The sequence below is a fragment of the Schistocerca nitens genome, chromosome 1 (assembly GCF_023898315.1).
Source record: "Schistocerca nitens isolate TAMUIC-IGC-003100 chromosome 1, iqSchNite1.1, whole genome shotgun sequence".
NCBI classification, from domain to species: domain Eukaryota; kingdom Metazoa; phylum Arthropoda; class Insecta; order Orthoptera; family Acrididae; genus Schistocerca; species Schistocerca nitens.
Genome location: NC_064614.1, coordinates 384,556,664 through 384,571,019, shown reverse-complemented (window position 1 = coordinate 384,571,019; position 14,356 = coordinate 384,556,664). Strand labels below are relative to the sequence as shown.

Genomic DNA, 14,356 nt, shown 5'->3' with positions numbered 1-14,356 from the left:
AACTTTGAGATTCGCCGATGACATTGTAATTCTGTCAGAGACAGCAAAGGACTTGGAAGAGCAGTTGAACGGAATGGACAGTGTCTTGAAAGGAGGATATAAGACGAACATCAACAAAAGCAAAACGAGGATAATGGAATGTAGTCGAATTAAGTCTGGTGATGCTGAGGGAATTAGATTAGGAAATGAATCACTTAATGTAGTAAAGGAGTTTTGCTATTTAGGGAGTAAAATAACTGATGATGGTCGAAGTAGAGAGGATATAAAATGTAGACTGGCAATGGCAAGGAAATTGTTCCTGAAGAAGAGAAATTTGTTAACATCGAGTATAGATTTAAGTGTCAAAAAGGCGTTTCTGGAAGTGTCTGTATGGAGTGTAGCCATGTATGGAAGTGAAACATGGACGATAACCAGTTTGGACAAGAAGAGAATAGAAGCTTTCGAAATGTGGTGCTACAGAAGAATGCTGAAGATAAGGTGGGTAGATCACGTAACTAATGAGGAGGCATTGAATAGGATTGGGGAGAAGAGAAGTTTGTGGCACAACTTGACTAGAAGAAGGGATCGGTTGGTAGGACATGTTTTGAGGCATCAAGGGATCACAAATTTAGCATTGGAGGGCACCGTGGAGGGTAAAAATCGTAGAGGGAGACCAAGAGGTGAATACACTAAGCAGATTCAGAAGGATGTAGATTGCAGTAGGTACTGGGAGATGAAGAAGCTTGCACAGGATAGAGTAGCATGGAGAGCTGCATCAAACCAGTCTCAGGACTGAAGACCACAACAACAACAACATCTTTAAAACAAGAATTTATCAAGAACAACTTTTCGTAAATAAATAAATGTCTTGGTTTTTTGTCAGTGAAGTATGTTCACATAAAAATTTAGTAATGAACCTACTGAACACTTAAAATTAGTTTCATCGTTACACTTGCTTGTATCTACATGGTAACACACACACACACACACACACACACACACACACACACACACACACACACACACACACACACACACACACACAAAACAATAGTTTTAAAAAATAAAATTATAACTGTTTTTATATAACAATGATTTAAAATGTCACTAACCACAAAACACTAGGCAGTTAACTTGAACAGAGCCAAACGCACAGTGACAGACTTGCAGTACGGGCAGGCTGTGGGGGGAGGGAGGGTTTCATGTCCTGACTTGAATTTCATGTCTTGACAAAAAACAGCAGGCAGCCTGGTGAATTTTTCATGTGCATACTTGCATAGTAGTACTGCCTTGCCAGAACTTCAACACACTCCTCATGACTCCAAAAATGTTGCATGTTTCTTGGCTTTAACTTCAGCTAAATAAACCGAAAAAGATAAATAAAATTACAACTGCAGTAAAAACTTGGCCACAATTTAAAAATACATAACAAAAATGTACTAATAAGTTACTGTTTTAAGTAGCTGATCTTCCAAATTATAGTTTTAAAACATTTTACTTCTATATAACCTCTACATAACGTCTACTATAACCATTTTGAATCTTAAAAAAGTCATTCTATATGTTTTGAATAGGTAAAACTTATTTTGACTTCAATATAAGATAAAATTTTTACAACTCAGAACCCCATAGATTGGGATGTTTTCTTATCTTTATGCATACATTTCACATGTAAATTTTGGAAATCCAAAAACCTTGGGTTTTATATTTCCTTTTGGCTGGATGATTTAGTGTGGAATGACCCACCTACCTCTGTAGTTGACTGATTCAGGGTATGTAATTCTTCCACTACTGATGCAAAATCTGCACCATGGGAGGCTTCACCTTGTTCAGATACTATCATTGTTGTTATTCTGTCAAAACATGTAGAACACAAAAAGTCGTCACTGGAAACATCTTCACTTTGAAAGAGCCTTCAAATGAGAAGACTTATTCCCAACCTGAACAAAGTTGTTTTTTTTTTTTTGTCTTATATATATCATTCTTTTATGGATATGCAAATAGTCAGCACACTTCACTCTCCTGTGGATGCAGTCAGAAGACATTTCAAACAGTGCTTGTCACAAAACACACTGCAACTGTGCCAACTGGCAAATTCCTCATGAATACACAGAACTCACTGGACGGTCTCAGATTTCTTAGAAGCCTCTTCAGTAAACAAATTAGCACCAAACAAGTACAATACAGAAACCTGCAATGAACAACCATTACAAAGAAACTGACAAGAAACTAAAACAAAGTGTAAAAAATATCTGCAACAATGAAAGCAAAAAGAAACAACTGCAACAAAGAAAGTGATAAGAAATAACTGCAACTAAGGCAATAGAAATAAACATTGTACGAGAGAAATTAGTAAGAAACAACTTCAGTGAAGGCATACATTACCCCTGAAAGTTAAAAAATTTATTTTTTAAAAATAAAACCTGTCCAACTAAAAAGAGGAAGCTCTCCCTTAGAGACAATATAGTACTACAAGATAATAATCAACAGAAAAAAATCTAATTTTTCTGGATCGGGATTTTTGGAAAAAAAAAATCTGCAAATTACAAAAAAAAATTCAAAAAGTGTCAGTAAAAGAATTCTGACAGGTTATGTCCAAATGGAGGATACCATTATACTCATAAAGCAACTACCTTTCAAATAAAAAAACTCTAACAAAATATCTAGAACTGTTACAGAAATACAGCAATTTAAAAATGGTGTTTGCAGTGTCATCTGTGGAGGCCTGTATCTTGGGGCAGGAATTTTTTGCAGAAAACAAAAAAATACATGTTTCTTACTTACTCCTGAATTTTAACATATGCTAAATTCAATAACATCTGAGCCCTACCTGAAGTGACACGGATTATGTATTAAGCAATGTCAATACCAGCCGTTAAAGTTTACATTGTGTGAACAAACACTTAATTCAGTGCTCAAAATAAGTCTATAAGAAGAAAACATTATACAGCAGCTGCAATAATGAGCCAAGGAGCTAGACTGAGAACAAATGGTCACTGCTTAAGTTTTGGGAGTAATCATCTACAAATTCAAAGATTCAAGATTCCGTTGCCAAAAGATTTTGTGATGTATTCTGTCACTTAACATTGCTTTCATCTTTGGCTACACACTCTGTACACAAGAAGTCAAGTACCATATCATATTAAATTTGCACTAAGTAAGAAACTGTTTGTCTATAGTGGGAGTAATGGATGCCAATGTGAGGAGCACTATGCCAGCAGACACGGCTTCGGTTGTACACACAGGTAACACAGTCTATAAATCAGCACGAGTGGTAGGCGGGGCTTGCTCTCAAACACCATAGCATGTGTGTTAGATGTAGGGGGAGGCCACTGATGTGCACTGGCTGTTTTCCAGTGGTACCTGCCCCTTGCACCGTCAGTGATAGCAAAAGCTGTGTTACGGATGAGACACCTGTTTTGCAAATGGCACAGTTACTAGTTGCACTGGCACTTCAGAGGCTTCTGCAACCACAGCTGTGGTCTGTGGAAGTCTGGCATTCCTGAAAGGATTAATCCCGGCCAGGAACCAGACAGAGATGGAGGTGGACGCAACTGCGAGGGCACAACCTGACGCGGACGCACCATCTAAGAAGCCCCTGTGGCATCTTCTGAGGAAATCTCCATTAAGAAGCCTGCCACTTCAAAAAGCAAGGTGCCCCCTAAGGTACACACAAAGAAGATGTCCTTTGCTGTAGGCATGAAGGCAGCCAAGGACAACCTCCCCACTGAGGACGGCTACCAACTGCCGAACAGGAAGCACACTGCCAGGGCACCTGCACCCACACAGGCACAGCTGCTGCCAACTGCAAACCGGTATGTCACATTCACTGATGCACCAACTGATGATAACAATGGACAGCCAAGTAGACAAAGATGGCCACACCTCCTCCCATTGTTATACAATGGTCAAGAACTTTCAACAGCTCTTACATAGTGCAGTCCAGCCTAAGTCTTCTGTGGTGATTAGGACAGCAGGCCGCGATACTAATAAGATCACTGTGAAATCACAAGAGGACTACGATGCAGTTATGTGTGTGGCTAAGGCCCAAGGTCTGCCATACTAAACCCACTCATCTGAGCCACTCAAACTGCTCAAGGTAGTGTTCTGCTAACTACCTTTACAAATGGATCCAGCCCAACTCAAAGAGGAGCTGGAAGAATTAAGTTTCTGCGTCAGAAACCACACACAAATAAACAGAATCCACTGTTTGTGGTAATCTTGATTGACAATATAGAAAACAGGAAAGTATACCAGCTGAAAAACATCACTGAAATACAGGTAGAAAAGTTTCGTGACAAGGGCCAAAAGGCACAACGTTTTTGGTGCCACGGTCTAAATCATCTGCACTATGCCACCCAAATGCATGAAATGCAATGGGCCGCATGAGAGCTATGAGTTCAAAGCAAAGCCAGAGGAAATGCCCCAGTGCTAGCATGCGGATATGACACTTTCCAAAAGGCCGATGCTAAGCTGAGCACCAATAACACTCCAGCCAGACGAGTCACTCCTGGGCTTAGTTTTAGTAATGTAAGGAGGGAAAAGGGTGCTGCACACCCTGATCCAGCTGTACCAGAACAGCCACGTATGAAAAAGCACGCAAACGGTCATGACATGCGCGCCGACATGAATCACGCTGGCCAGTGGGCTGGAATGAAAGTCGCACAAATCTCCGCTAAGGAAGTCGTTAGCGGGCGCGGACTGAATAGGGAACATCCAGCTGCCTTCTTCACTTCTGAAGTCACAAGTGGGTGCGGACCGAATAGGGAGTGCCCGGCTGCCAAACAAGCCATGATAGACACCTGCGAAACATAAATACCTCTGCAAATGAGGAAACTGGTGCAAACCACAATGATTTAAGAGATGAGCTCTGCTCTCTTCTAAAAACCATCAAAGAATTGCTCCAGACTCTTCCCACGCTCCTTGCGACGGCAGTGCAAACGCCACTTGCGGCCTACCATCAACAGGCAACACAGGCGCACCATGCATAATATGGTTCGTGGCCTAACTGTATGCACATGGAATGCATACAGCATATTTCCCCAGGAAGGAGAGTTCCATCAGTTCCTTCGTGATGAGGCAATTGACATCTGCCTCATCCAGGAAACCTTCCTAAAATCTGCCAGCCACACGTGGTGACAGGCTTACAGCTGGAGGTGGTACTGCCATCTACATTAAGACCTCACCCAAACACTATGTTGTACAGCTCCCCCAACTAGCAACAACTGAGGCCACAGCTATTGCGGTAGAAACAATGTCAGGTCACATTACATCCATCTCAGTTTATCGGCCACCTAGAAGACCACAAGAATCCAGAGATTTTGAAACATTACTGTCGCTTTGCGATAAACTTTTAACTGCATGAAATTTTAATGCAAAACATGCTGATTGGTACTCCAGAGTAGCGAACAATAATGTTCGCAATTTACTAAGCATAGTTCAGCAGCACAAGGCAGTAGTTTTAGGGCCATACAACCAAACGCACTACCCAAACAATGCACAGAACCATCCTGACGCGCTTGACATCGCACCACAAGTCAAGTGGCTCTCTCATCGGACCATCTGCCAGTCATTTTCGACACAGAGGAGCCACGACAGTGTGGAGCCACCAAAACGACATCGGCCACTAGGGAGGGTAAATTGGGAGCAGTTTGGAGAGGACACTCTTGCTGCCATCCCAGATCCAGATATCGTCGGGACAGACGAGACAGTGTGACAGCTTACAGTGGACACTCACCGGGCTGTACACACTGCCACACTAAGGCCTCTTGACAGATCCCGCCTGCTCCCTCCTGAAATGTTGCAGGTCATTTCAGATACGAATAGGCTTTTCCATGAATGGCAAATTACATGGCACCCTGCCACCAAAACGCCACCTAAACCAGTTACCCCACAAAATAAAGGTGGCTGTGGAAACCCACCGAAATTGCGGCCGGGCACACAAAATAGCCATGCTTTGCGTTAAAGATGGCTCTGCCTGGCGACTAACAAAAAAAATCCTAAGGAAGGAGCACAATCTTCCTCCTCTGCAAGACGGCAGAGGGATTGTCTGCAAGCCCTATGCCAAGGCCAATATGTTGGCTGATTACTTTGCGAAAAACTACACTCAGATAGAGGATGATCTAGATGAAGAGCACACACAAACTGTACAACGGCTGCATATTTTCCTTGCAGAAAATGCACGTGATGCCAATGAACCAGTCACTGAGAAGTAAATTGACAGCCAACTTTGCTCCCTAAATATGAGGAAGACCTGCGTCTGTGACAAGGTGGAAGCTCTTATGCTGAAACATCTCCTACCTGATGCACTGCAGCCTATCCCAAATGCCTTCAATTACGTTCTGCGCACTGGCAACTATCTCTCTGCATGGAAACACACAGTGGTGGTTGCCATTCCCAAACAAGGCAAAGACGTGAGGCTTCCTCTAAACTGTAGGCCAATAACTCTGCTCCCTGCTATGGATAAAGTATTCAAAAGAATTTACATCAAACAACTCATGGAGCATGTGAACAGGAAGGGGCTGATCCCCACTGAGCAGTTCAGCTTCTGGCACAGTCATAGCATGCAACACCAACTACTGAGACTCATCACATCACATCTCCATGACTGGACTTCTCATGTTCACGCCAAAGATGGCATCTCAACTAATGGGCCGATACGTGTAGGAGTACCGCAGGGGTTGGCCCTACGCTGTACTCCCTGTATATGGCTGATGTACCACACACAGATAGGGTATCACTAGCATTATACGCAGACGACACCGCACTCCAGGCACATTCCCGAAGGACTGATGTCGTTCGCCACCACTTACAGGAAGCATGGGGTATTCTGGGAGCCTGAGCTACGAAATGGCGCCGGAAGTTCAATGCCACTAAAAGTCAGTCGGTCGTAATAACACAATGTAGAGTGCCCATGGACCTTCAGCCGTTGTGAATCATGGGAGGTCCTATCCCCTGGTCTCACATGGCTAAGTATCTAGGGATAACTCTTGATAGGCATCTGACCTCAAAGCCACATATCTATGAGGCATGGGGGAAAGGTCACTCACATCTGAAGGTACTTTACTCCCTATTAAATCCAGAATCAACGCTTCCTCCACACTATGGAATTGTGCTATATCTGGCACTGATCCAACCAGTGCTAGAATACGCGTCTGCTGTGTGGACGAACACAGCTGATGTACACATTGTGTGCTGCAAGGGAGAACTCTATGGCTTGCCTTGCACTTACGGAGAGACTACCCGACCAGGGCCTCGCATGTAGAATCAGGCATCACCATGATAACGGATTGCATAAAACAGACTGCCCGATGGTTCTATGAAGCATCAGGCAGTCCGACAATCAGCTAAATTCAAGTCTGGGAAACCAGCAGCACAGACGACGGACCACCAGGTGGCCTGACCTCTTTGGCAGTGAGCTAGGCCCAATACATAAGCGTCAATGCTCACGATGCAAAGATGACAAACACAACAGTGAAGTGAAAGCACACTCACTTTGAGGGACTACAGGAACAGTTTTACAAAACTTAGTCTGTGCAAAAACATATAGATATTGCCAACTGTTAGGAAAATAGCAGGCAGTTTGCCTCTTGCAACTGGCCTTTGCAACAGTAAAAGAACTGTATTAAAAAAAGAAATTATTTACTCAATAGCCTTTCTCAGTTGCATGTACTGGGTGCGTTTCCTCTTCAGTAAAGGGATGTGTATTAACGGTAATGCAGAATCATTTCACAGAGAACACTATGTGATGAGATATGACTTCCTCATATCCACACGTACAACTTGCAAACTTTTGTTAACTACCACAAAATGATACAACTATATGCCGTCATTCGGTTACTTTTGTTACTTTTTAATCAAAAACAGAGTATAACAATTCCAAGAGCCCAATTTTCAACACACTGCCATACCAACAGGAAATACAGGGTTCTTAAGAATGAAATATTTATCATATGGAATTTCATTCAGAAGTCACGTAGCAATTAGCTGTATATGTACAAATTGTTAAGAGAGCTATCCCTGATTTTTTATCTACAGTGAATCAGCAACTGCCTACCCCAAACAGGAGACTAGTGTATAAGCTCTGTGCCAAGACAATACATCATCATTACGAGTAACAAAAATATCGACAACTACAAGAGTTCAATTCATTAACAGTAACCTCATTTCTTGTCAAATACTGCTGTAGACTGCATAAATTTGAGATGTTCCCACATCTAGAATAGTCGTTAACACATGGATCACAAGCTGCTGTTTTCAAAGGAGCCACATCAGCATTCGTCGTTAGTGACTAAAGAAACTTAGCAAAACACACATTTAGGGGGATTACTGTGAACTTGGCTGAATTTGCATGAAATAACTGTTCCAAATGTATATGTCATACAATGAAAATGCAAATACAGGGTTTACTGGAATCTGATTGTGTAATACCACAGAAACAGACATCAGTCATTAGGGCTTTTTCCCATTCCATTCACATATGGAGTGTGAAAAGAATTACTGCTTAAACGCTTCTGCGCGTGCTGTAATTAGTATAATCTTGTCTTTACATTTCCTATGGGGGTGGTGTGTAGGGAGGTGTAGTATATTTATAGATTACTTGGTACTACAAATTTCTCTACGTTGGCTTTCATGGGATAGTTTGCAACTATCTTCATAAGCCCTTCAGTTCAGTACTTTCAGCACCCGCATGATGTCCCATGGGTGCAACCTGTGACCACTTGTATGGCCTTTCTACACGTTCAGTATGTCCTGTTACCCCTATCTGGTAAGAATCCTACACACTTTATCTAGAACAGGTGCACAAGTGACAAATATCCTTTGTAGATTAACTGCATTGCCTTGGTATTCTACAAATGAACCACAGTTGTTCCGTTTCACATCCCTATAAATTGTTACACTCAGATACACGTTGAATGAGTCGACTTATTTCAACTGTGACTCATGGGAGTCATAAGATACATTTCTTTCGTTTTTGTGAGACGTACAATTTTATATTTATGAGTATTTATAGCAAGTTACCAAGCTTTGCACCGCTCTAAAATTTTATGAGGATCTGACTGAATATTTAGTACAGTCTTTCTTTTTTTATCCACTTCTTCAGTAACTTGCCAGTAGGTATAAAATGTTTAAGAGGAGCCCACTACACCTACACTATTGCTTAATTTCGTAACTGAACCCAATGATATATATATATATGTGTGTGTGTGGTTAGTACTAATACCATGAAACGATCTGAGTCCTGTGTATAATCTCACTTCTCAACACAGTAATGTGGTCAGCATACATATGTGTTGTAAAATGATATTTGTATTTCATGATGAATGGTTACAATAGTCAAAGAATTATCATATACGCCTCTATATATACCAAACATTTACATGTCCTGTGACAGTTTTGCTATTAACTTTTAAACAGAAATACTTTTTAGTTTTCTAACTTATTCCACACACATGAGAGCCACTTCATTTGCGGTCTGTGGAAGGTACATTAGGATATCCGTTTTCCTTTGAACATATTCATTGTGTATTCATTTCTTGTCAAATACGACTGTATAAATTTGAAATGTTCCCACATCTAGTATTCTGACATGTTCTTACATCCTGGAGGATTTTCACACTACAGATCTACTGAAGCAAAAAATATGTCTAATCTAATCCAATATTTCAGTATGCATAACTGCAACATCTGTTAAAAACTGTCCGCAATATCATTAGCGTAACACACTTCACTGGGGCACTCCACAAATTACTTCTACATCTGTTGATGGCTCTCCATCCACGATAATGTGTCCTCCCCACCAAAAAATATTCAATCCACTCACAAACTTTGCTTAATATTCCGTATAATAGCATTTTCGATAAGCTTATATGTGGTACCTAGTCAAATAAATACCTTTCAGAAATCAAGAAACACTGTTATCTGATTGTATTGACCAATGCTTTCAAGGATGTCATGTGAGAAAGGTACTAGTTGGGTTTCACACAAATGATGTTTCTGGAATCCATGGTGTATGTCATAGAGGAGGTTGGGCTATTCAACTACATTAAATTTGAGCTCAGGATATGTTCTAAAATTCCACAACTTGATATTAATGATATTGGGTAGTTCTTTGGTGGAATACTTTTGCTGGCCTTCTTGTAAACGTGTGTGACATGTGCTTTCTTTCAACTACTAAGCACAGTTTTTTAGTCAAGGGATATTCAGTGTCTTATGGATAAAAGGGAGTTTGACACAGACACAATTCTGGCATAGAATCTTGGGAGCTTTGTTCAATTTTAACAATATCAGCTGTTTCTCAATGCCATTGACATCTATTGCAATTCTCTCTGCAGTGGTACGAGAATTAAACTGGGGCTATACTCCTGTGTGTTCCTTTCTAATGGAAAATTTGAAAACAGTTAACTATTTCTGCTTTGCATTTCTGTTTCTAGGCTAGCCATAAATGTCTGGATACTAACTTTGGTCCCATTAACAAGCTCCACATATGACCAGAATTTCTTTGGGTTTTGTGACATATCTTTTGGTAATGTTCTGCTATAACAGTCATTGAAGTTTCCTGTGTAGCCATCTTGACAGTTACACATATTACTTACAGCATATCTCTATCTACTTTTGTTTTACATCAATTATGCAGTAGTCTCTGTCTCTTTAGAAGTTTTTTTACAGTGGATGTATAACTTGGAGGTTCCTCCCATCATGAACTTTTCTACTAGGTCCGTATCTACTGAACCCTCCAATGCATGGTCACATATTCTTTCAAACTTTAACTATAGTTCCTCTACATACTCCTGTCCTGAACTAAAATCTTCAGACACAGCTGATTCTTTTATCTTGTTAACTGAAGTTAGAAATATTTCTACTTTTGTTACCTGCCCTTTGTTCTTTGGCAATTGTCGCTGCTGCAACTACTTTATGGTGACTCATACCACAATTTCAATGTGGACACCTTTTAAGAGGTCAGGTCTACATGTAGCCAATAAATCCAATGTATTTCCAGAATGAGTGTGGTTCTGAACATCTATTCGTGGCAATTTTCAGAGAAGGCAGGATGGCTTTTCAGATCCACCACCAACAAAACTACCCATCCCAATTGACTGTTGTATGATTAGTCTCCTCCAATGACAGTATGACTGGTGTATTACTGTACAAGCAAAGTGAAGTCTCCTCTAAAGTTTTTGCTGATATCAGGGGGTGAGTGGTGGTCATTAAGGACCCTACTGTAAGTGTACACCCACCCCTGACACTGACCCTTAACATTTCTCCCAAAATTCTTACAGCTATTCACTTAGTGTTTTAATGAGATTTCTGTACCCAGTACTATGTAAGATTCACTGCTTTTTGCTAGCACTTAAATTAAAGCACTGGCAATTTGTTACGAATTCTTCAATAGTTAGCTATTAGGAATATAATACTTTTGGCCATGGTATAGTTGGGGGGGGGGGGGCATTTCTTTCATTTATTACGTTACTAGATTAATACATTATTACATTAATACTTTCAGGTCTCCTGCAGCTATCATCATGTGGACTGCATGGAGTCACCTAATTTAAAAGAACCTTTGTATGAATTACCACAGTCAACTACTTGGGCAGTAGCCTCTGATGTGTAGTACACACCTAACACATTTAGGGGGACCCTACAATTCTCAACCATATGGGGCCAGTCTAGGAATTGCATCCTGGTTTGTCACAGAACCTACACACTCTCTAATTCAAGCTTTCCACTCAACTGAAAACCACGGGGGTACAATCTATTCTGAGGACAATCGAACCAATTGTAAGCTTTGTTGAAACTCCACAAGTAAGGCTGGAATTCTCAATCTTCTTTGCCAGTCGCTGGAATGAGTCAAGACTCATCTCAGAGCCCAGACAACATACCCAGTTTGTCCCAACATGTGCCATAATCTGCAGTTGGTTACACATTGTCCCATCAGTGTGTTCCATAATAGTCTCCCCAACAAAGGCCCCCAGTCATACCCACTGAAAGCACATGGTGTTCCTTCTCATCCCTTACTTCCATTTTCCTAAGGGGTCTCATTATTGGTTACATATTTGCACTGCCAATGATTAATAGACCCCTACTCTTTCGTGTTCACCTCCACTTGACATGGGACACAGCACATTTCCCACAGATGAAATTATCTTACTGGAAGATAATACCTCAAACTTCCTGGTAAGGGCGATGGGGCTGACACCCTGATCCCAACCATTGACACAAAACTCACAGTCAAGTGGGCAAGTAGTAATATATTGTGTACTTCCTGCAGATAGGACAGTATGAACAGCACAGAACAGTACTTGAGGGAACTCTGGTAACTTGATTAGTAGCCATCGCAACACACCCATTCACAGCACATTCCAATCATTTGACAGCAACCAGTGTGATTTCAATTTGTTTACGAACAGCGACTAACTCATCCTGTGCCCAAGCACAGCACACATAGCATGGCAGCATTGTGACTTGTGCAATCTTTAACCGTAAACAATACCTTTAAGCGTGCTGATTCTCATTTAATTTGTGTGTGTGATAAGCTAAAAGCATTACCATTTGCTTTTAAGAACTGTACCAACTATCAAATAAAACGAGATATTTGCTAAGAAGGATCCCCTATGGATCATGAGGCCGATATCAAATTACCAGTGCGAACACCGGTCTCCCTAACCGAACAGAACGGGAATAAATACTAATAACTGATACAATGGGATTGCCGTCCGCCATGCACTTACAGTGGTTTGCATGGTGTGGATATAGCCACACACATGGGAAAATACTCGTATAAAATTTGCGGTCACAAACAAATTCGAAATTCACGTTAACTCACGACAAATGCAGCCGCTACACACACTTATTAATAGAAAAGCTAATGTGACACGATGTTACGATATTTACAGTAACTGTAACTCAACGAGTTACTAACAAATGTTACGCAAAATGATAAATAACGAAAATTCTCAAAAATACCTGTACCGTTATACATGTATTTACGTAGACACAACTGAACCGTACATACGAACTTATGTATATAATGAAATGATTGGTTTTGAACCAGCATATTGTTTTGCAAGTTTCTTAACGCCACAAACAAAGTTTGCAATTGACAATATAGAATGAATTTTTCGCATCACTCTCAAATGTTTTCAAAATACACAACGCACCACAACACATACGAGCACTGACACCAGGAAATATGTACAAACGACACGGACAGCAAAATATTACACTTCGAATCGAACCTATCTGTAACATGCGGTCTAATAAAAAGTTCGGAAAACTGCTAATAAAGCCTAGGAAATAAACACGACCTACTTTTAGACATCGGACTAAGTTGGAGACCTGCGTGTCGCCACAATCAAGATTTATAACAACACACACTACCCCAGATACTGAACTTTATGTTATTTTTTACACAGGCGTGCAGAAGATGTACACCGCTGCGTCAGTTGATAACAGTCAAAATTGGATAAATTGTGGAGCACCACAAATCATGTATTTCGCAACATATATATCCGTTAATGTGTACAACCGGAGCTAATTCACCAATAACACTGAACAATAGAACCCATTCACACTACTTCATTGTAAAAACAGCAAACGAATACCAAATGAAACAAAATCGACTGCCCTGCCGTCATCGGTCGGCTGCTGGGCTTTTACAGTGATAAAATTGCCTGTCAGGGAAACATAGTGTCTAAGTACTTATTTCTTTCACAAACACAGTGATCTGTATAAATTCGGTTGGTTTAAATAACAGTAAGTTTGCAACAAACTTGACACCTCCAGAACAGCCGTTTGTCCACGAAATTCAAATAACCAGCGGGAACAGAGATAATCTTATACTTATAAAAACATGCAGTCCTGACGTCACAAACTTGAAGCCGACCCATGAGAAGATCCGCCATGTTAGCTACCCCAAAACATTCGCTTCTGGTGTTTTGGTTCCGTGTAGTAGTGAAGTGTTTTGATAAAAAATGCCGGCTTGCGTCGCTTACGGGTGTACTAATCGTTCTGATTGTAGTCTAAAGTTTAAACAAATCACATTTCATTCATAAGTGGACTTATTTAAGCACTATTTTCTTATATATACTTGAAATTTTTATGCACTGTAAAGTATTACAGTATGGTTTTATTTCTGTGATTTGACTTTAGATTTCCTATCACTCCAACGCGAAGAGCTCTCTGGAGGTGAGCAAGACACTTGGTTTTCATTGTTTGGTTATTCCCTAGTAACTAAAAACTCCTGGCAAGAAATATCCTGGAAATGGGGACTAATGTTCTAAAAATCAATAATTTAATATAAAAGAAATGTAACTACATGTAGTTAATTAAATCTTCAGTAAAATGTGTGGAACACCTGTTACAGTGGTTAAATTACAAA

At 40.6% G+C, this 14,356-nt stretch overlaps 1 protein-coding gene across 6 annotated transcripts in view; it reads right to left on the bottom strand.

The window, feature by feature from the left end:
• The window catches only part of LOC126249129 (kinesin-like protein KIF22), a 317,400-nt gene extending 303,591 nt beyond the window's left edge, over positions 1-13,809 (bottom strand). For 2 of the 6 annotated variants that reach the window (XM_049950785.1, XM_049950798.1), the window contains exons 1-2: positions 1,730-1,919; positions 1,092-1,336 (exon numbers count right to left, since the gene is read on the bottom strand). The gene's annotated coding sequence lies outside the window, so the exon portion shown is untranslated. Of the gene's footprint in view, positions 1-1,091; positions 1,337-1,729; positions 1,920-13,287; positions 13,350-13,580; positions 13,600-13,748 lie in introns of those variants that run through there. The other 4 variants (XM_049950791.1, XM_049950819.1, XM_049950826.1 and 1 more) reach the window with 4 other exon arrangements.
• Positions 13,810-14,356: the final 547 nt, after the last annotated feature.